This window comes from Cynocephalus volans, chromosome 2, assembly GCF_027409185.1.
Source record: "Cynocephalus volans isolate mCynVol1 chromosome 2, mCynVol1.pri, whole genome shotgun sequence".
Taxonomy (NCBI): domain Eukaryota; kingdom Metazoa; phylum Chordata; class Mammalia; order Dermoptera; family Cynocephalidae; genus Cynocephalus; species Cynocephalus volans.
In genome coordinates this window covers 107,182,330-107,206,205 of record NC_084461.1, presented here as the reverse complement: position 1 = coordinate 107,206,205, position 23,876 = coordinate 107,182,330, and the positions used below count along the sequence as shown (strand labels likewise).

The window sequence follows — 23,876 nt, the reverse complement described above, 5'->3', positions numbered from 1 at the left end:
TTTGTTAGTTTTTTCTCTTCTCTAACTTAAAAAGGCACCAGGGCTCTGCCCTTATTACTCTCCTCTTCACTATTATCTAATACCACCTTAGTGATTTCATCCAGTCTCATGACTTTAAATATCATGTATATGTGAACACCTCAAAATCCCTCTCTAGCCCAGATCTCTCCTCTGAAGTCCAGACTTACATATCCAACTATCTACTTCACATCATCACTCCTAATCCTTCCTATTCTCTTCTATTTTTTCCATAGCATATCATCTAGTAACACACTATATAATTAACTTATTATGTTGTCTACTCTAATCCCACAAAAAAAATAAATTACAAAATATCAAAAATGTTTTCTTCCCCTCAGGTATATCTTAAGTCCCTAGAAAAGTACACGGCATTTGGTAAGTGTTCAATAAATGCTTGTTGAAAGAATGGATATTGAAGTTATTTTAAATTGTTAGGTATTATAAATTGTTGCACTGACTATCTTAATTATCTCAGTATAAGCAGAGCATAAACCAGACCTGACAGTAAACACTGCTCCTGTGTAGGAACTATGGTAGAGTACATTCAATATTCAATAACTATGTCTTCCATCCATCAATATTTTTTGATTATCTAAATTTTAAAAAATAACACCAGTTAATCTTTACTCTTGTCCATGTTGAGACCTGAATCTAAGTATCATTATCACATCTAACACAGATTTCATGTAGGGAAACTAATAAAAGAATCTAAAAACTTCATATTTCTTGATTCTATAGATACCTTCTACGAGTTAAAAAAAAACCCCTAAAGGGCCGGCCCCGTGGCTCACTCGGGAGAGTGCTGTGCTGATAGCGCTGAGGCCGTGGGTTTGGATCCTACATAGGGATGGCCAGTGCACTCACTGGCTGAGCATGGTGCAGATAACACTGTGCCGAGGGTTGCGATCCCCTTACAGTCCAAAAAACAAAACAAAGCAAAAAAACCCCTAAAAAATGGAAACCAAAAAAACAAAACAATAAAGAAATATAAGTTAAAGTTTCCCACCCTTCAACCTGCAAAGTTCCACTTACTTTTAAAGACTCAGCTTCCTGCTACAGGAAGCAGGAATCTTCAAGCAATTGCTAAGTGCCCTTCCTCCAATGCATCTATCAGTGTTCTTTTCACACATCAAACTAAAGCTCTCTCTTCATGTGTCCATCTCTCTCACTAGACTATAAGCTTTACAACAGTAGGCACTATATTAAGTCCTATATTTCTATAAACTCGCAGAGTATGTGGCACAGAAAGTACAGACCTAACATATTTTTGTTGGTACAAAATAAAGTGCTTTGGTCATGAGGATGGCTCTGAGGCAAAGCACAAGACAAAATAATATCAGGTAAAAGCACAAGACTAAATAGGATCAGGTAAAAGCTCAAACTTTTCTGGTAAAGCACAAGACTAAATAACATCATAGTACTAACTAAAATAATAACTTTCAGCTTCTGGTCTAAAGTCACAATGCAACCTGTACAATGATAATGAACTGGGGTAGATCTCCAAAAGATCTCTGTTCTGGATTTCTATGTCACTGAATGTGTCTGGCATAACTTTTCAAAATGGTGTTGAAGGCAATGGCCATCTTAAATAATATTTAATCTAGGCCACTGATATGGAGTAAAAGACTACAGAAATTCAAATTCTTAAAAACTTTTTTCGAAGACTACCATGCTAGGAATGTTGATATTGCATATTTTACTTAATCACCACAGGAAAGAAGTCAAACAAAAATTATTTCTAGTTTTAAAAATGAAGAAACAGACAGAACTGCACAAAATTAGTTAATGGTACAAAAGCAGTATCAGTACAACTTGCTAAAAATTTCAGGAAATGTGACATAAGACGCTTTTTTCTTCTTTGCTTTTGTAATGATATTCTTCCACATGTAAAAGTCATCAACAGATCGCTGATTTTACTTCAACAAACTCACTATTTGAAATTCAAACTCTTAAACATGAAATGCAAAATGAGCTAATACCAAAGTCTCAAGCATTATTATCAGATGAAGGATAAGAAAAAGAAACTAAAAAATTCACAGCTTTGATAGAGATTTATCTTCATTTCAATTAGAAAAATTTAATGGCATTTTGCTATATAACCTTTTAAAAAATATATTTATAGATGTGTATATTAATATCTGAAACACGTTATTGAAAACCTTCTATGTGCAGAACACCAGGCACTATGTAAAAAGACAACCAAAAGAGGGTTCAATTTTTGGAATATCATGAAAATAACCTAAAAAATGTGCTATCATAACACAAAGGAAAATATATTAATAATAGACTTAAAAACTGAATGCGTGCATGATTGTATGTTAAAAACATACTGTATGTATGAAGATGAAGAAAGCAAGGTAATTCCTGGTTAGTGCAGTAATTCTCAACGTTGGGAATAATACAAAGAGCCAGATTACTGGGGGAGCTTTTCTCAAACTACACGAAGCTCCTGTTCATTATGATGGATATATGCCTCCAGGCACAAATCTTCATGCACGTACATCTCATCTTCTCCCCAAAAAACCATTGTTTTGGAGATGGAGGCTGCAAGTGACAATGATTCACTCTGGTTTTACAAGAGTGCGTGAGATGTTGGTAAATTCTGCCTTGTTACCAGATAAAACTACAGAAATTTAAAAACAAGAATGCACAAAGTATGTGTAGGGGATATAATGCTGACTACAGTATGTGGACAAAGACAAGGATGAGAGAGAAAGCTGGTCAGGATGGGAGAGGTAAAGTGATGAAAAAGCTTTAATACTAACATGGAATTAGGTGCAGACTGGCAGACAACAGGAAGCTCACTTAGGTTCCTGAACAGGAGAGTAATATAGTAAATAAGTAAGTTCACTAGTAGGAAATTTTACAAGTGTCAGGTTTTTGCTGGCAGTCAGTTTAAAAATTACTAAATGTCTAGGTCGACTACAGCTAAGAATACTGTATTGTATATTTCTAAATAACTAGAAAAGATCTTGAACATAATCACCAGAAATAATGATAAATGTTTAGGTGATGAACATGCTATCTACCCTGTGTGGATCTTTAAACAACATATGCATGTACTAAAGCAATACACCATACCCCACACATATGTACAATTAAAAATTAAGTAAAAAAGAATTACTAGAAGTTTACAAATAGTACTTTGTCACTTTAGTTCCATGCTGAATTTCATGTCAAAAGTTGAATCTTTAAATTCTAAAAACTAAACTGAATGCATCTTTCAACTATAAACTTTCTTCACCACAATACAAAAATAATCACTATTTTGGTAAGCAAAGGCTAAAAAAAAAATACTTGTACAATTCAATAATCCAAAAATTTGCACTTCATTTAAAAATGCATATTAAGGTTCCGGTCAAGGTGGCAGAACAGATGGTCCCCAGCATCACTCTCTCCCACAAATCAACCAATTTACAATTATAAAAATGTAACAACAGCCAAGGTGGGGCTGCTAGAGCTCAGGGGAAGAGAAGGAGAGAACTACAGAGTTCATGAAAAGGGAGAAGCCATGATGAGAGAAAGAAAAAACTACTTGGAGCATTTCAGGCCGCTGCCGCTTTAAGGTTGAAACTACTGAGACCATGCAGCAGGAGCTGGCAGGAGCCAGCAGAAGCCACAGCTGTGCCCTTCGGATGGAGTTTCTTGGAGGTTGTAGGAGTGAAGAGGGCCTTCGTGGCCCCCAGAACAGCAAGACCACTAATAGGGTTCCTGTGGACCCATGCAGGAAAGCCAGAACAGCTGAAAAAGGGGAGCCATTCAGAGGGTGGTGAGATATCACAAGGGACCTGCGCAGAGCCCATCCCACGGGAAGTGTTTGGAGCATGGGTGGTAGGGGAGACGGGCCCACCAGAAGAATGCTGGGACACAGCAAGGATAGCTGATCCAACCCCAATCAGCACAGGACCACTCAGAGGAGACTAGTCAGGAATGTAGAACTGCATGGGGTTTAGTTTGATGAAAAGATTCAGGTCCAGATCAGAATTTCTACACAACCCAGGTGCACTCAGTCTCTGGAGAGCCAGAAGTACCTATAAGGTCAACCATTAAACCCTGAGATGCACAAAAAGTCTTCCCTAGGGAAACAACAGCAAAGCAGCAATTTATCTCAACAACACAGCTTAAGTACTGGTTCCCACAGGAAGTTCCCCCATTTTAGAAGTAAGCAAAGGATAAAAAATTAGTTCCGGCCCAGGCATACCACCAGCACCTCAAGGCCCCGCCCAGGGGCCCAGGGCATCAAGCTGGGGACTGGACCGCCCCCCAACCAGGCACACCACCAGTGCCAAGGAGCATGCCAAAAACATCACCTCCATGTGGGTGGCCCACCACACCCACCACAGTAACCATGGCTGCCATGAAAGTGGCTAGAGGTCACAACCACCATGCAGATGGTCTGCCAGCCACTGGAGTGCACTGACATAAGGAGAGTCACCAGCAGAGACCAAAGAAAAAAATAAGATGTCTCTCTCCACAAAGCCCATTCCAGAGTGACAGAAAAAGCATCTGCTTTATGATAATATTGGGGGACGTGAACACATCTTTCAGCATTGGACACATCATCTAGGCAACAAATCAACACAGTAACCATTACTTTTTCTGAGGGAGAGAAGAAATCTAGGGTTATAAGTGGTGGGAGGGGGAGGGAGAGGGGATAGGGAGAGATTGGACAAGGGGCATAAAGAATAAGTGTAATTTGTAACAACATACATACTAATAATATTGATTTGATCAACATATGTCAACACTGAATCCCAAAAATATGTATAATCAATTATGATTCAATAGGAAAAAAAATGCGTATTAAGCATAAACATTAGCAAATAATTTAGTCAAATGAAGCTCCAAGACCTTGTGTTTACTATATAGTCCTATTTCTCACAGTAAAAATACCTTTGAGAAAATAGGGCAAAATAGCTTATTTAACCCAAGTAATTAAACATCATCACATTTTTTACACCAAATAAAAACATCTAAACTGTTTTTGGCATAAAAAATTGCTTGCTTCTGTCATGTTCAAAGGGGCAGGCAAGGTAAGTGAGATCCAGCAATTATATCAACATGAAGATTGATATATCAACACTTCTGCATCAAAGGAATAAGTCAGACAGATTTTTTTCATTCTGGAGATTCCCTCTAACAAAATGACTGGCCTTGGTGAGAAAAGTTTATTGTTTTTGAAGTAGAATCCAAACATTAATTTCAAAAGAGCATTGTTTTACAGCAAACAAATCACAGCTTGATATGAATTTATCATATTAGCTTTTTTTGTTCCTAAAAGTTTTTATCTACATACATTTGCAAGTTTAGTATTCCTTACACAATCCCGAAGAGTTAAAGGGAGGAAAAAAAAGGAGACAGACAAAACCTCAAACTCAAACAATTACCTAAGACCATAGCACATTCCCCTTCACAGCGAATAACCTAGGGAATTCATCAAAATGCTTACTAAAGGGAAATTATATTAGGGGACTGAGGCAGTCTTTTCCTATAATTTTGGAATCATGGCTAAGATGTAGGGATATATTAAACAGGTTCTATGGATATGTTAAAAACAAGCAGTCCTTAAGTGAAAGTAAGAGTTTCAAAGTTATTAGGAATTCAATCTATGTGTTACTTGTAAATTCTAATTCCTTTAAAGTATTTTCTCTAGAACCTTTAAGTTCCCAGCAATCTTTTTCAGGGGCACAACTGATTAATAAAATCATACTCTTTCTTAATTGTATTCCCATGTGTTAATTGTTTAAGAAGGCTATATCAACCTAGCACCACATTACATCCAAATCTGGTTAAAATATAGTGCCACATTTGGTAAGGAATGATATTTTTTTGAAACCCAATCACTGCTACTAATTCTTGGTCCCAAAGGAATTGAATATTTTGCTATTTAGCTTCCAGCTTTTATTTCTAAACGTTAAATGCACACACAAAATCCTTTATGTATAACCAGGTACTCTATATGATGGAGTTTGGGTGTGTTGTCCCCTCCAAAACTCACGTGGAATTTTGATTCCCAATGTGGCAGTGTTGGAAAGTTATTGAGTCATGGGGGCGGATCTCTCATGAATGGATTAATGCTCTCCCTGGGGGAGGAGGGATAAATGAGTGAGTTCTCGCTCTATTAGTTCCTCTGAGAGCTTGTTGTTTAAAAGACCCTGGCACCTCCTCTCTCTCTCTTGTTTCCTCTCTCGCCATGTGATCTGCTTGTACCTGCCGGCTGCCTACCACTTTCTGCCAGGAGTAGAAGCAGCCTGAGGCCTGTGCCAGATGCAGCTGTCCCAGAATTGTAAGCCAAATAAACCTCTTTTCCTTACACATTACCCAGTCTCAGATATTTCTGTTATAGCAACACAAAACGGACTAAAACACTATACCTTTAGGAAGGTCCAACTGTTCCAATTATGCCAAATTATAAACAAATCTCAAATTTTTTTAAGAGGCAGTGTCTATATATTATTTCATTATTATTTTCACTTTTGAATTAATAGTGATCATTAAAATTACAATTCCAAAGCACATCAGTATCTTTATAATACCTAATTATTCCAGATAAAATTGTGTACTTAATACTTAAAGTGAGAGTTCAGGTTAGTAGAGAGTTGAGACCATGGGCTACAGAATCAGATTTGGATTGAATCCTGGCTTTGCCATGTTCTAATAGTGTGACTTTGGACAAGGCAATTAACCCTTAAAACACCAATTTCCACATCAGTAAAATGCGGCTAAATAAGAACCCTGAAGAGCTACCATGAAGATTCGAGAAATGTATATAGGCTCTAGCAAAGATCATGGAACAGAGGAGAGGCTCAATAATTAATAACTAAAATTATTATGATGATGTTTATGAGTAATGCTATTACATATGAAGTTGAGCTATAGCTATAGTGCTATAAATAATATATAAGCCTGAGAGATGAAGTCTGTTGCATAAAACAGTATCCTTGCTTTCTAATTGAAATTCAATTAAGAAATATTAAGGATATCACATCAATTTGGTAACTTAGTAATATTAATATTTATAGTTAAACTGTTACTTTTTCCATGAAGCCTTCCCTGATTACTAGCTAGAAGCAGTCTCTTGCTTTTTAAAAATTTTCAAAGCATCTATCATAATTTACCCTGATTTTAAAATTGTACATAGCAGCAGAAAGTATGAATCTCATGGCACACTACCTTCCAGAAACACAGGCTTAATGAATGTCTGCTTAATGTATGAAAAGATTAAGTCAGTAAGGTGGATCTACAAGCCACTGTTTCCTCTAGTTATCTCACCTCCAATCTCTTCTCCTTCTCATCAATCCTTCACTCTGACTTCAGCTTTATCTTTCTAGAAAAAATACAATTACTCAAAATCCTTTAATGTGTCCACATTTTCTAAAAGGCTTTATGATGTAATCTCACCTGCCATTTTATTCATTATTTTCAACATTTTACTTCTCCATTCATTCCATATTACAGCTATGACATTAATTCACTGGTAAAATATACACTGATTGTCTGCTTTTTCTACAATTAGTGCACTTAGCACCAAGACAGAAAGACAATATCCCTTCTCAAAGAAAGGAAGATATTGAAGAAATAATTTTAGTTCAATGCTACATACATACAAAAGATAAAACAAACAGATGGGACTATATCAAACTAAAAAGCTCAGCACAGCAAAGGAAACAATCAAGAGAGTGAAATCACAACCTACAGAATGGGAGAAAATTTTTGCTAACTATGCATCTGATATGGGATTAATATCCATAATATAGAAGGAACTCAAGCAATTACACAGTAAAAAACCAAATAACCCAATTAAAAAATTGGCAAAGGAGCTGAACAGACATTTTTCAAAGGAAGACATACAAATGGTCAACAGGTACATGAAAAAATGCTCAACATCACTAGTCATCAGGGAAATGCAAATTAAAATGACACTGAGATATCATCTCACTCTAGTTAGACTGGCTACAGTCAAAGACAGAGAATTACAAATGCTGGTGAGGATGTGGAGAGAAAGAAATGCTCCTACACTGTTGGTGGGACTGTAAATTAGTACAACCACTATGGAAAACAGTGTGGAGGTTTCTCAAACAACTACAGATTGATCTTCTATATGATCCAGCAATACTACTTCTGGGTATACACCCAAAGGAATGGAAATCATCATGTTGAAGGGATACCTGCACTCCCATGTTCATTGCAGCTCTGTTCACAATAGCCAAGATATGGAATCAACCTAAATGTCCATTGATGGATGACTGGATAAGGAAAATGTGGTGTATATACACCATGGAATATTACTTTGCCATAAAAAAGACTGAAATTCTCGCATTTACAAAAGCATGGATGAGCTTGGAGAAACTTATGTTGAGTGAAATAAGGAAAGCACAGAGGGATAAATACTGTATGTACTGACTCATAGCAGGAGCTAAGAGAGAAAGAAGGAAAGAAAGACCACAGTGGCGTGTTGGACTTGCAGAGGGAGAGAACATACTTAGGGATACAAAGTGGAGTGGGGAAAGGTGGATGGGGAGGGAGGTTGGGGATAACTGGGTGGGGGACATGGGGTATAATCATAATTTGTGGTAATGGTCATGCTGCCAGTATGGATCTGGCCATCACATCTTAGGCATGAGTGGTGACAATTTGCTCTGTACACCATGAATATTCATAACCAATAAAAAAAAAGTGCTACATACTATAATAGAAATACAGACTACTAAGGAGCCAATCCAAATCACACCCTGTACTTTATCTTTTTATTGGCAGCTGACCTTTAAGGGGATCTGAACGAACCCTTGACCTTGGTATTACAACACCATGCTCTAACCAACTGAGCAAAGCAGCCAGCCCCATACACCCTGTACTTATGGAGCTGTATGTTTTGTTTTTGGTGCGCTCTATTTACCTAGAATGCCCGTTCCCAAGCAGAATCATATTTTTTCTTCAGGTTCCAACTTGATGTCGCCCACTCTGTGAAGTCTTCCTTAAACCATATAAAGAATTAAATTAACTGATCACTTTTCTAGGTTCCAAAATTCTTTCGTTTTAACACTGGGATAGTATACCATAGAGACTTATACTTGTTTTGAAGAGAACAGTATGTTCTCTAACAGCAGGAACAGAAATCTATTCATCTATATATATATATGCACAGTAGGTTTTAAATTAAAATGTATTTAACTAACCTGAATATACATACAATATGGAATTTATAATGGCTGTTCTGGAAATTGCTAATCTTTTTCATTTGTACTTGTTTTTCTTTTATGGTTGCAAATTTTATGAGTAATAATAAGAAGATACATGACTATGATCATTAATAAACTGGGATGCTGTCTTAGATTGTAAAGAGCAGAACAAATGATATTAAATAAAACCAAAACCTGCAAGTTCTTATAGAGGAAAAGGGGAGGATAAAAGGAAAGAATAAAAGTCAACTATACAGGGCCGGCCCCGTGGCGCACTCGGGAGAGTGCGGCGCTTGGGTGCGCAGTGGCGCTCCCGCCGCTCCCACCGCTGGTTCGGATCCTATATGGGGATGGCTGGTGCGCTCACTGGCTGAGCGTGGTGTGGGCGACACCAAGCCAAGGGTTGCGATCCCCTTACCGGTCACACACACAAAGTCAACTATACAATTTCATTGTAAATTGCTAAAAAGCATTCTTAATTGGAAAAACCACTCCTTGGAATTACTTCTATTCTTTAAAAGATCAATAGCTTACATAATTTAGTGAGCAAGTAGAGAAATGGAATAAAATTCTTCATATTAACTTTCTCTTATCACAAAATATTAATTCTTTAAGAAGTCAAAACACTAATTAGTTCTAACATTAAAAAACAAAAACACATGGTTTCCATCACAGCTGAAATTTAACAATGCAAGATATATTCAAGTTGAATGTAAATGTGTGAAAATGAATTTTCTCCATTTAATTCAAAACTGAGGTACTATCCAATTGGGAAAAAAAAAAAAAGAATATCCTGTGTTGCAAGACCAGTTACTTCTGATCTTATTTCTGCTTTTCTCTAGGGCCCTTTGTCTACCCTTGTATGTTTCCAACAAAATATGTTGTAATATTTATCTCTTTTCTCAAGCACCACATTATTTCACAGTGGAATTATAACAGTAGTATTAGTTGTCCAAAATTTTTGAATTAGTTGGAAAGTGCTTTAAGTATTTTCATAGTTATTAGGAAATATCTTGCCAAGGTTGTAAGTTCAAATTTCCAGAATTACAAAACTTAAATAATCAAATTAAAACAAAAAAAGAAGAAACAGAATTTTTTTTTTTAAAAAAGCTCATGTGATACTGCTTTCTCACTTCCTAGATCTTGTTTATATACTCAGTAGCCTTTGAAGTAGTCTTATCCAGATGAAGCAATTCCAGAATCAGTTCTGTATTAAAAAATTAGATATGTATTGTGACTCAGTAAATGGTAATAGCATTTTCTTCACTTTTCCAAAGGACTACAACTTGTCTTTTGTATTCAAACAGAAGAAAGCAGGTTCAAAAACAGAGGATGGATACCACTTTTATTTGCCACATCTCTTATTTGGAAGACAAGAATATTTTAAGGCCATCATGGACTTGATATAATATCTTCATTTCAACATGGCCTACAATGAGAATCATAATCCCTACATATTAAAAATGCAACACTGTTAAGGGTTTCAGGAATATGAACTATTTGAAACACTGACTTAAAGGTGTAGAAATCACTGCCAGGAAGTAAACTGGGATTTCAATGTGATAATCTATTTCTAAATGCTGTTGTATGACTGTGAGATCAGTGTATACCTGTAACTGGTCCTTTAAAATACCACTATGACTTCCTGTTTATCACTTCAAAGGTCACAAGTTGAGTACAGAAGACTATTAAGCCAAGGTATCTTGATCAGCTTTTTGAAGTAAGAAAAGTTCTGCCTTTTAGAAAATTAAATGAGAAATTATACGGCCTTAGGGCACTGGCTAAGGTAACTCTGTAAAGTGAAGGGCCTTTTTATTCTTCTATCTCTGATACTTTACACTGAAAGTAACAAAAAACTCTTTGTTAGTATTTCACTTATCTCTAGGGGATTCAGAATAATCTAAAAGTTGCAAACATGCCAAGTTAAGTAAAAAAATTTTCATTAAAAGTCACTCAGCCAGCTAGCCAGGCAACATTCACTATGTACCAGACACACCCCGAGGTGGTAAGGAAAATGAACTGAGTAAACTAAACTATTTTCTTAAGAAGTTCTAGGTAGTAGGAATGAAATGGAACCAGACTGCTATACAAATATGACAACAGAAATATACACAAGGTAAAGGGGCTGTGTAGTGTAGGCTGTGAATAATTCTTCTGAGGTCAGAGTGGTGGTGCCACGGAAAGTTTCCTAGAGCTAGTAACATATAAGAATTAGGTGCTAAAGGAAGAGATATATTTGGGGTTCAGTATAGCTGAATCAAAAAGTACAGGGTAAGCAGAAGATATAGGAGCAGTAGAGAGGTAGCTAGAGTATAGATCACAAAGGTTCTTGTATGCCATACAGGGGAGAACCACAATTAAATCTGCAGTTTAGAAAGGTCACTGGTTATATAATGCAGGACATTATTTGAAGGGGGTGAGACCAGAGGCAGGAAGTCCATATGAGAAATAATAAGAACGTGAGCTAAGAAGTATTTTGTAGGGCTGAGCCCGTGGCGCACTCGGTAGAGTGCTGCTCTGGGAGTGCGGTGACGCTCCCGCCGCGGGTTCGGATCCTATATAGGAATGGCCGGTGCACTCACTGGCTGAGTGCCGGTCACGAAAAAAACGACCAAAAAAAAAAAAAAAAGAAGTATTTTGTAGAATATATTTTTAAAAGTGGAAATGCTCAGTCAATAATTTTAATAGTTGTGAAATGTCTGTTCTAAAAGGGTGTATCACTTTTAATATCCACCAACACTGAAGAAGACTGCCTGTCCATGTACTCCCATCATCTCGAATAATGGATATTTTTCTGATTTACCTTAGCACAATAGCCACTAAACTTCATAGTATTCAGTCTTCCAAATTACCCTTGATACAAGTTCTCCACTTAATTAACTGTCCACCAGAAAAGATATTACCAGTAACTACAATGAGAAAAAAGCAAACAAAGGGAGAAAAAAGAAGTAAGAGAAAATGTGATGGGACAAAGGGGAAAGGAAAAAATTTAAATAGTTATGCAAATGGAGCCATTTGCATTGGAATCTGTACTGCATTACCTCTTTTAGAGAAGTGCGTTATTTGTCACCATCTTGGTAGAAATACTATCCTTAAGTTGAAAGTATTTATTAGGGATCTTTAAAGTTACTTATAGCTTTCAAGAAATTATTTATTACCTTGTTTCTGTAAAGAGAAAAAACAATCTAAGTAAAAAGTACAGAATTATGAAAGGGACTTAAGAGGCCATAGTACTGATTGTTGCAGATCCTGCAGCCATGAAAGGCCTGGATGTGGGTGTGCTCAAGCAGTACAGGAAATAAACAAGAAAGAGAGAAACATTATACCTTTTCCATACTTGAACCACTGTTTGCAGTTTCCAGGTTTCAGACTTGAAGGAAGAAAATATGACTCTGGAAACAATTTCAGATTTAAAGATTTAGTTAAGCATGTTTTTACAGACAAGAAACAGGACTGGGTAGGAGGAGGAGAAAAGGTTTGAGTTATATAAGCACAGTTCTGCAAAGCAGCCTAGATCATAGAGGAACTAAAACTTAAACTCATCAATAATCATGATCTAATAAATGTTTATAGTTTGAAAATAATGTTGTTATTTTGAAAACACTACCACCACATAGTTTATTGCTCCCTTCTCGAAATAGTTTCTTGAGTTGGTTTCCTAGATACCATACTCTTGGCTCTTTTTCTCCTTTACTGGGTACAGTTTCTCAGTCTCTTTAACTTATTCTTCTTTGCCTAAGATCAAAATTTTAGAGTGTCTTGGGGCCCTCAGACTACCTAAAAACAACTATAAAACCTGGACACACTACAAAAAAAGCCTTATCTGAAGGTGCTAGAAAGTAAATTGATGCAGACAGACTCTGATGGGGACTACAAGCTTACTTGGAGTAAAGGAGATAGAAAGCTATACAAGTAAGTTACCATCTCTTCAGAGTTTAGCCTTAGGCTAACTGCAATCTGCATTATTCAGTAGCAGTGGCAGAGGTACCCCCCAGGAAAAGTGAATCTAAGATACCTTGTCTACTGAGAGGGCAGGGGAAACCCATAAGAAAAAGAGAGAAGGGATCTCTAACCTGAACCACTCATACAAGGAACAGACTCAAAGCAGCTTGCTAAAAAACAAAAGACCTAAACTGAGACAGGAGCTGCTGCCCCCGCCCCCCAAAATAGTTTGAAGTTAAAGCCCAGCCAAGAAAAAATTAATTGCTAAAACAAGCATTTATTGGAGAAAAATAACTAAATCCTGAATCTCTACAACTTAATCTACAACATGTCCAGGGTACAATTAAAAATTGCCTGCATATGAAGAACGAAGAAAACAGAATATTTTTTTCTCCACAGGCAAAAATGGCTATTATCACTGTCTTCAATGATACTTTAAAAAAGAAAATTCTTCTCAAAGAATGAAAACCTTATCAGAGAAATAATCTCATCACAGAAATTGAAACAATAAAAATGTTTTAAAGGATTCAGCCAGAGAACATCAATCACTAGGTCAAAGACTACAGGATATTCACAAAGTTTTGAAATATCATTTCACAATTACTTAATTGCAAATAGATAAAGGTATCTTTTAATAGAGAAATCTAGCAGACAACATTTATACCGAGTGACTGGAATTTAGCATTTCCAGTAAAGGGACAAAGACAGATGTGATACAATGTATTATTATTATTATTATTATTATTATTATTATTATTATTCTGTGGTATTACAAATTTTCTATAGGTTTGAAATGTTTTCCAAATAGTGGAAGGGGAAAGTGTAAATACAATATTATTAAAGTTTATGAAGGGAAAGAAAAAAAAGCTAAAAGAAAGAGTAGTGCAAATCAGGGAAGGAAGAATTAAAACAGCTATATTCTGGGATCTTTCACTTCCTTTACCAGGAGGAAACTCAGGGAAAGAGAGGTGATGTAGTTTAATCTACTTGTTAATAGGCTGGTAACTAGTCTTCCTGGTAAACAGGCTAATGATTTTTGTTTGGAGAAAGGTCCTTATCTGAGGAATGCTCTTAGTAGGATGTCCCTTATTAAGAAGGCTTACAGTAACCAAACCTAGAATCTATAGATTTATGATTAATGGTACACTGGAGAATATCATGTAAACTACACAACCTTGGGGTATAGAATGGAGAAGTTTCAAAACCTAAATGCTCACTGCTAAGAGGTAATAACCAGACTTCCTCATTTGGAGACTGTCTGGGATAGAAAGTACATGTCTAATGTGGAAAGGTTAGACCCCTGTGGAATCACTTACAGTCCCAGATCTCTCCTTGTTTCACCTGTGCCTTCTGATTACTCGCATTCTTGAAACTATTAGCACAGCTGGATTCTAAGTAAGATCTATAACACATAAGACTGATTTGATAGTATGATTCTTTGTATTGGCTCACAAATAACAGATAAAACTGTCAAAAATAATTATTGTATAAGATTAACAATACTTTTAATACAATTACTTTAGTAGAATAAGTGAACTAAATGATAATTTGACACAGCTAATTAATACAGTATACTTATGGAATATATTAAGACATCTTTTACCCTGTGGAGAATTTTTTTAAAACATTCACAGGAAAAAACTCACAGTATGTGAAATTACAGAACAAAACTAAATAAATTTTAAAAAAGCATATATACCCAGAAATATCACAAAATTCCAAAGAACATATGACTATATATGATGATAAACCTCCAATCCTAGGGATGTATGCAGCCTAGAATACATCCTTTGAAACAAGATTCTCCCTACTTTACAGAGCTGTGGTGAGGTTCAAATAATATGATATAGTTATTTTATTCTTTTTGATGATGTATTACTTTACTTGATTTTACATAATACCTCTACAGATCATAATCTATACAGTTTTTCCTATTTGTGATCCACTAATTACAACCACTTAGAAACAGGCCACGAAGAAGCATGAGATAGGGTGACCCTAACAGCTGATGTAAGCTCAAAGGACAGTTTCAGTAACAGAGTTGAGCATACAAAAACAGGAAAAGAATAAAACAAAAGGAAAAGAGTTTTACAATAGAGGAGAGGTAAGGGGTAGCAGGCAGAACAAAGTCTCACAGAAGAATATACAGCTCTCATCTTAAAAGAATACTCAGCATAGGGAGAAGTTATGGCCTTAGGGAGGAAGAGGTTAAAAACATACAGATATAGGTAACGGTACATTTAGCTAAGAGGAATTAAAGGATCTGAAAACATGTTGTACATCTTTGGGCCTTTTCTCCCTAGAGGACAAGCATCATGTTTATTCAATTACGTCACCTAATTTCTAGGAGAGTGGTCTACATATATTTCAGGAAGTTCTTGGCTTCCTGAATTAGTATAGTAAAGTGGCTAGCATCATTAGTTTACAGACAATTTTGGAGTCCACGAGTTAACAATTGTTTGACCTTTGGTAAACTGCTTAATTTCTCTAAGCTTCAGTTTCTTATTCTTTAAGATAAGAATAATAACAATATCTACCTCATGAGACAGTGATTATAAAATATACAAGTAGTGCCTGGCACACAGTAAATACTCAGGAAAAGCTAGCTATTAGGCTGGCATCGCCTGAGCCCCGCTCCCGAGAAGGGTGCCGCTTCCCCGGGGGAAGGGAGCAAAGACCCCCCACCACCGGCCCATGAGGATATTGCTGTGAAAGGCTCAGCAGCAGCAGCAGCAGGAACCGGACCCTGCGCCAGAGCGGCGGTGGCAGTGGCAGCGGCGGCGGCAGCAGAGGTACCGCCTCCTCACCTGGCGGTGGCGGCAGCAGTGGCCCCTCCTCACCCAAACATCAGGGCCCTCCAGACCCAGGGGCCCCAACAATATCTCCTCAAGCCGAAGCCCCAGGACCCCAAGGACTGCATTTGCACACCCTCCCACCCAATGCCTCCTCGGGACCTGACCTGACTGAAGGACATTTACCAGCCAACTGCTCCCACCAACTCGCCCTAAGAGAGCCGGTCTGCCTGCTGTGTTCATCAGACTGCCCAGTGGAACAGAAGATACTCTGCTCATTTCATCTGATCTGTGGACTGTGAAACCCCCTGCCACAATGAATAAACATCAAAGAAAAGATAACAGAAATATGAAAAATCAAGAAAGTACACCACCAAATGATAATAAATCTCAAGCTCTAGATCCTATAGAACAAGAAGCCCTTGAAATGCCTGACAAGGAATTTCGAGTGATAATTCTAAGGAAACTGAATGAGATACAAGAAAACTCAGCTAGACATCATGATGAAATGAGGAAAAGTATACAGGACCTGACAGAGGAAATGTACAAGGAAATCAATGTCCTGAAAAAAAATGTAGCAGAATTTGCCGAACTGAAGAAGTTATTCAGGGAAATAAAAAACACAACGGAGAGTTTAACCAGCAGGCTTGTCGAAGTTGAAGAGAGAACCTCTGAACTTGAAGATGGGCTGTTTGAAATAACACAAGCAGACAAAAAAAAAAAAAAAAGAAAAAAGAATCAAAGGCATTGAAGAAAATCTGAGAGAGATATCAGACAACCTTAAACGCTCAAATATCCGAGTCATGGGTATTCCAGAAGGGGAGGAAAATGGAGATTCCATTGAAAACATATTCAACAAAATAGTGGCAGAAAACTTCCCAGGTATAGGAAAAATCACAGATCTTCAGATCCAGGAAGCTCAATGATCTCCAAACATATTCAACCCAAAAAGGTCTTCTCCAAGACATGTTATAGTCAAATTGGCAAAACTCAAAGACAAAGAGAGAATCTTAAAAGCTGCAAGAGAGAAGCGTCAAATCACCTATAAGGGAGCCCCAATCAGGCTAACATCAGACTTTTCATCACAAACCCTAAAAGCCAGAAAGGAATGGGATGATATATTCAAAATACTAAAAGACAAAGATTGCCAGCCAAGAATACTCTACCCTGCAAGGCTATCCTTCCGAAAAGAAGGGCAAATAGTATATTTCTCAGACAAACAAAAACTGCAGGAGTTCACTACCACACAACCACCCTTACAAGAAATTCTCAAGGGAGTACTGGGTTTGGTTCCTGAAAAATAACTACCACTGCCATAAAACCACAAGAAAAATCTAAACCCACTAGTATAATAAAAATGGCATTCATGAAGAGAAAACAAACAAACAAAAAGGCTATCTACAACCTAAGGAACCAACAAACACAGAAAACAAACAGTAAATCAGAAAGCAAGGAACAAAAGATACCTAAGACAACCAAACAACAATCAATAAAATGCTAGGAATAAACCAACACTATTCAATAACAACTCTTAATGTAAAAGGCTTAAATTCCCCAATCAAAAGACACAGACTGGCTGACTGGATTAAAAAGGAGGACCCAACTATATGCTGCCTTCAAGAGACCCAACTCACCCATAAAGACTCACATAGACTAAGAGTGAAAGGATGGAAAAAGATTTACCATGCAAGCAGAAAAGAAAAACGAGCTGGAGTAGCTATACTTATATCTGACAAAGTAGACTTTAAACTAAAAACCATAAAAAGAGACAATGAGGGACACTACATAATGATAAAAGGACTGGATCCATCAAGAAGACATAACAATCAAAAATATGTACACACACAATGTTGGAGCAGCCAGATTTATAAAACAAACTCTATTAGACCTAAACAAGGAAATAGACACAAATACTATAATAACAGGGGACCTGACCACCCCACTGTCAATATTGGACAGATCATCTAGGCAAAGAATCAGCAGAGAAACACAAGATCTAAACAAGACTCTAGACCAATTGGAATTGGCAGATATCTACAGAACATTCCACCCAACAACCTCAGAATATTCATTCTTCTCATCAGCACATGGATCATTCTCCAGGATAGATCACATATTAGGTCACAAATCAAGTCTCAATAAATTCAAAAAAATTGGAATTATCCCATGTATCTTCTCAGACCACAATGGATTAAAACTAGAAATCAATAACAAACGAAACTCTGGAAACTATACAAACACATGGAAATTAAACAGCATTCTACTTAATGACATATGGGTCCAAGAAGAAATCAAGCAGGAAATCAAAAAATTTATTGAAACTAATAAAAATAATGATACATCATACCAAAACCTGTGGGATACTGCAAAAGCAGTATAAGGGGGAAATTTATTGCATTAAATGCTCACCTCAGAAGAATGGAAAGATGGCAAGTGAACAACCTAACACTTCACCTTAAAGATCTAGAAAAACAAGAACAATCCATACCAAAAGTTTGCAGATGGAAAGAAATCATTAAGATCAGAGCAGAACTTAATGAAATTGAAACACAAAAAACAATACAAAAGATCAATGAATCAAAAAGTCGGTTTTTTGAAAAGATAAAAAAAATTGACAAACCATTAGCATGGCTAACAAAAAAGAGAAGAGAGAAGATTCAAAGAAAAAAAGTTAAAAATGAAAAAGATGATATTACAACTGATTCATCTGAAATACAAGGAATCATTCGAGACTACTATAAACAACTATACACCAACAAGTTTGAAAATCTGGAGGAAATGGATAAATTTCTGGACACACACAAGCTCCCAAAACTGAGCCATGAAGATGTAGAAAATCTGAACAGACCAATAACAATAAAGGAGATTGAAGCTTTTATCAGAAAGCTCCCAACAAAGAAAAGCCCAGGACCAGATGGATTCACAGGAGAATTTTACCAAACATTCAAAGAGGAATTGACACCGATTCTTTACAAACTATTCCAAAAGATTGAAACAGACGCAAATCTCCCAAACTCATTCTATGAAGCAAACATCATCCTGATACCAAAACCGGGTTAAGATATAACCAAAAAAGAAAACTAAAGGCTGATATCCTTGATGAAGATAGATGCAAAAATACTCAATAAAATACTAGCAGACAGAAAACAGCAACACATATGAAAAATTATTCATCACAATCAAGTGGGATTCATCCCAGGGATGCAAGGTTGGTTCAACATACGCAAATCAATAAATGTGATACACCATATTAATAAAATCAAACACAAGGACCATATGATCATCTCTATAGATGCTGAAAAAGCATTTGATAAAGTTCAGAACTCATTCATGACAAAGACCCTCTATAAGTTAGGTATAGACGGAAAGTATCTCAACATAATTAAAGCCATATATGATAAACCCACTGCCAATATCATCCTGAAAGGGGTAAAGCTGAAAGCTTTTCCTTTAAGAACAGGAACTAGACAAGGATGCCCACTCTCACCACTCGTATTCAACATAGTGTTGGAAGTACTAGCCAGAGCAATCAGAGAAGAGAAGGAAATAAAGGGCATCCAGATTGGAAAAGATGAAGTCAAACTGTCACTGTTTGCAGATGACATGATCCTATATATCTAACAGCCTAAAGCCTCTACAAAAAAACTCTCGGAGGCGATAAACGATTTCAGCACAGTAGCAGGATACAAAATCAACACACAAAAATCAGTAGTATTTCTATTCTCCAATAGTGAACAAGCAGAAAGAGAAATCAAGAAAGCCTGTCCATTTACAATAGCCACCAAAAAATAAAATACTAAGGAACTGAGTTAACCAAGGATGTGAAAAATCTCTATAATGAGAACTACAAACCAATGCTTAGAGAAATTAGAGAGGATACAAGAAGATGGAAAGATATCCCATGCTCTTGGATTGGAAGAATCAACATAGTGAAAATGTCCATACTACCCAAAGTGATATACAAATTTAATGCAATCCCCATCAAAATTCCAATGACATTTTTCTCAGAAATGGAAAGAAATATCCAGACATTTATATGGAATAACAAAAGACCACACATAGCCAGAGCAACGCTGAGCAAAAAAAATAAAGCTGGAGGCATAACACTACCTGACTTTAAACTATACTACAAAGCTATAATAACCAAAACAGTATGGTACTGGCATAAAAACAGACACACTGATCAATAGAATAGAATAGAGAATCCAGAAATCAACCCACACACCTACAGCCATCTGATCTTTGACAAAGGCACCAAGCCTATACACTGGGGAAGAAACTGCCTCTTTAGCAAATGGTGCTGGGAGGACTGGATATCAATATGCAGGAGAATGAAACTAAACCCATACCTTTCACCATACACTAAAGTCAACTCAAAATGGATTAGAGAATTAAACATACACCTTGAAACAATAAAACTTCTTAAAGAAAACATAGGAGAGACACTTCAGGAAATAGGACTGGGCACAGACTTCATGAATATGACCCCAAAAGCACAGGCAACCAAAGGAAAAATAAACAAATGGGATTATATCATACCAAAGAGCTTCTGCACAGCAAAAGAAACAATTAACAGAGTTAAAAGACAACCAACAGAGTGGGAGAAAATATTTACAAAATATACATCTGACAAAGGATTAATATCCAGAATATATAAGGAACTCAAACAACTTTACAAGAAAAAAACAAGCAACCCAATTAAAAAATGGGCAAAAGAGCTAAGTAGGCATTTCTCTAAGGAAGATATCCAAATGGCCAACAGACATATGAAAAAATGCTCAACATCACTCAGCATCCGGGAAATGCAAATTAAAACTACATTGAGATACCATCTCACCCCAGTTAGGATGGCTAAAATCCAAAAGACTCTGAACGATAAATGCTGGCGAGGCTGCGGAGAAAAAGGAACTCTCATACATTGTTGGTGGGACTGCAAAATGGTGCAGCCTCTATGGAAAATGGTATGGAGGTTCCTCAAACAATTGCAGATAGATCTGCCATATGACCCAGCTATCCCACTGCTGGGAATACACCCAGAGGAATGGAAATCATCAAGTCGAAGGTATACCTGTTCCCCAATGTTCATCGCACAACTCTTTACAATAGCCAAAAGTTGGAACCAGCCCAAATGTCCATCATCGGATGAGTGGATACGGAAAATGTGGTACATCTACATAATGGAATACTACTCAGCTAAAAAAACGAATGAAATACTGCCATTTGCAACAACATGGATGGACCTTGAGAGAATTATATTAAGTGAAACAAGTCAGGCACAGAAAGAGAAATACCACACGTTCTCACTTATTGGTGGAAGCTAAAAATAAATAAATAAATTCACACACACACACACACAAACACACACACACACAAAAACCGGGGGGGGGGGGAGGGAGAAGACACAACAACTACAATTACTTGAAGTTGATATGACAAGCAAACAGAAAGGACATTGTTGGGTGGGAGGGGGGAGGGGGAGGGGGGAGGGGGGAGGGGGGTTTTGGTAATGGGCCACAATAATCAACCACATTGTATATCGACAAAATAAAATTAAGGGGAAAAAAAAAAAAAAAGCTAGCTATTACCTTTATTGCTGAGAAAGGGATTTCTTGCACATTTTGAGTAATTTCAATATATGCTTTAATTTCACCACTTCCTTCTCCAGCTAAATAACTTAGGATTCTGTAAATGTTGATAAGCTACTTTAACTTCAAAGAAAATGGAACTGTCTCAGAAGCCAGTACTACCCTAAAATCAAACTTAAAAAGTATGAATACTATTAGAAAAAGCAGCAAAGACTTGAAACTCATACATTATAGTCTATAAAATTAGAACCTATGATTTCATAGTAACATAAAGATCAGGCCATTGTTTTTCTCAGCCAGAAGAAAGAAACTCCCATTTCTAAAAATATCTCAGGTTTTCTTCATGAGGATGTCATCTTGTAACAAAATACCCTATTATCATAGAAAGCAAGTATAGACAGTATGTCATGAATAAGAGTATAAAAATGTAGTGGTATATGATCCGAGGAAAAAATTCCTCTGGAAAAATGAATAAGTAGAAGTTTTTCTCCAAATTTAATTGACACTGTGTGTTTACTGTTTTGTGACTATTTTTTTGATACTTGCATGTACATTCCTTACACTTCCGTAAGAAATTAAAAATGGCCTTTCAATTAAGAAAAATGATGAATGTATTTGCTTCTTTTAGAAAAGACCAATTTTGCAAAAGAAACATAAATGAGGAATAAAATTTGATACTTCAAAAAGCAAGCCTATAGTTTTTCTAGCACTCTTATTAATCTGGTTTTTATAATTAAATTTAATCCAATTTTTAAATGCATTACAGAAGAAGTTGACATCAGAGTAGTCGACCCAGACCACCCTAATCACTGCCACAAATTCAAGGAATATACACACTTTGAATTTCATATATTCAAGGAATATACAGGCTATGAATTTTTGCTTTCTATGAGACAACAATTCTATAGTGGTCCTATATAACCACAGGGAAAAATAGAAAAAACAAAAACTATGGTACTGATAGAGTAATCTTGTAAACCTATGAACGTTAACACTCAGTCTAATCTCCCTTTACGGATGATATTTAAGAATAATCAAAGCAAGCTTTATGTGTAGATCAAATGGGACGGCTTTTCTTTGTAATTAACTAAATGTTGTTAAGTTCTTTCCTGGTAAAATGAATCAGCAACTATACAAGAGTAGTTCAAAAAATTCATGGAAAAATAGAATTAAAAGATATACAAAATTTTCTATGAACTTTTTGAAGTATCTTCACATAGTAACTCAAGGCCTCTGAATAATTTAGGGCTATAGGAATGACTATTCAGAAGAAATTACAGGGAAAAATTTAGATAGATAATGTAATTTAGTAAGGACCTTGGTTAAAAGAAGTGAAAGAAAGAGATAAATCTCAACTTATCTTAGCACTCTTCTCAAAACCCCAAATCTCTAACTAAAGATTTTATTTCTCATAAAAATATCATGGGGAAAGAAAGGTATATGAAAGAGCCTAAATTACCTGCAAACCAAAGAGACAAAAATGATAATTAGGAGTCAAATACAGTGTACTTTTTTCCCTGAATGACAAATTAAAAGGGGATTATAACTTTAAAAAGATATATCAAATGATTCCATGAATTTTGCGGTCCTGTGGTGGAGGGGGTGGGGGGAGACAAACACAGGAAACAAATATACCTCATGTCAAAGGGTCATTTCCTACATTTGTTTTAATTCAGATTAACTGGGATAACTTTATCTTATTAAACACTTTACCGTCCCTTTAAAAGGAAGAAAGGGTGAAAAGCTTTGGTAATCTAACTCAATTAAAATATTGTTAGGGAATTCTCTTGCTCTTTTATCTAACTCAAAACTTGGAAGTTATACCAAAACGTAATAGTCAAACACACAAGCAAAATGACCCTGCAATTAAGATAATTGCTGGTACCAAATGTTGTTTTTAAGTTCTACAGTAAAACAGTCTCCCAGACATTTAATGGTATGTCATTTGGTAAATCAAAGTTTCCACAAAATAAGAGCAGTGAGAAGACCTAAAAATTATGCTAGTGAAGAGTCTGGCTGAAGAAAACAAAAATATGGATCATGTTGGTCCAACGCTAATTTTATTTCAAGTTACTACAGAATTGAATAAAATGCTGACACCACCACATAAAAATGTATTGAGTTGGCAGGAAGCAGAGCATGATGTCAGTCAGCCACCAATATCACTACCCACATTCTCAAATACCATGACCACTTTAATTCGTGAACTTAATTTAGACTTCATTCCTAAAGTTACAGTAAAAACAAAAACCTTAGGCATGAGGCATTATTAAACATAGATGAGTTTAGAATGGAAGTTTTAACTCAAATTAGTCTAGCATTTTAAACAAATTCAGTAAAAAATGTGGAAAAGTGCA

The 23,876-nt window shown here is 36.3% G+C and overlaps 1 protein-coding gene across 2 annotated transcripts in view; it reads right to left on the bottom strand.

The window, feature by feature from the left end:
• Positions 1-23,876, bottom strand: part of SRFBP1 (serum response factor binding protein 1) — a 61,214-nt gene that overhangs the window by 24,452 nt on the left and 12,886 nt on the right. The gene's annotated exons all lie outside the window — the stretch shown is intronic.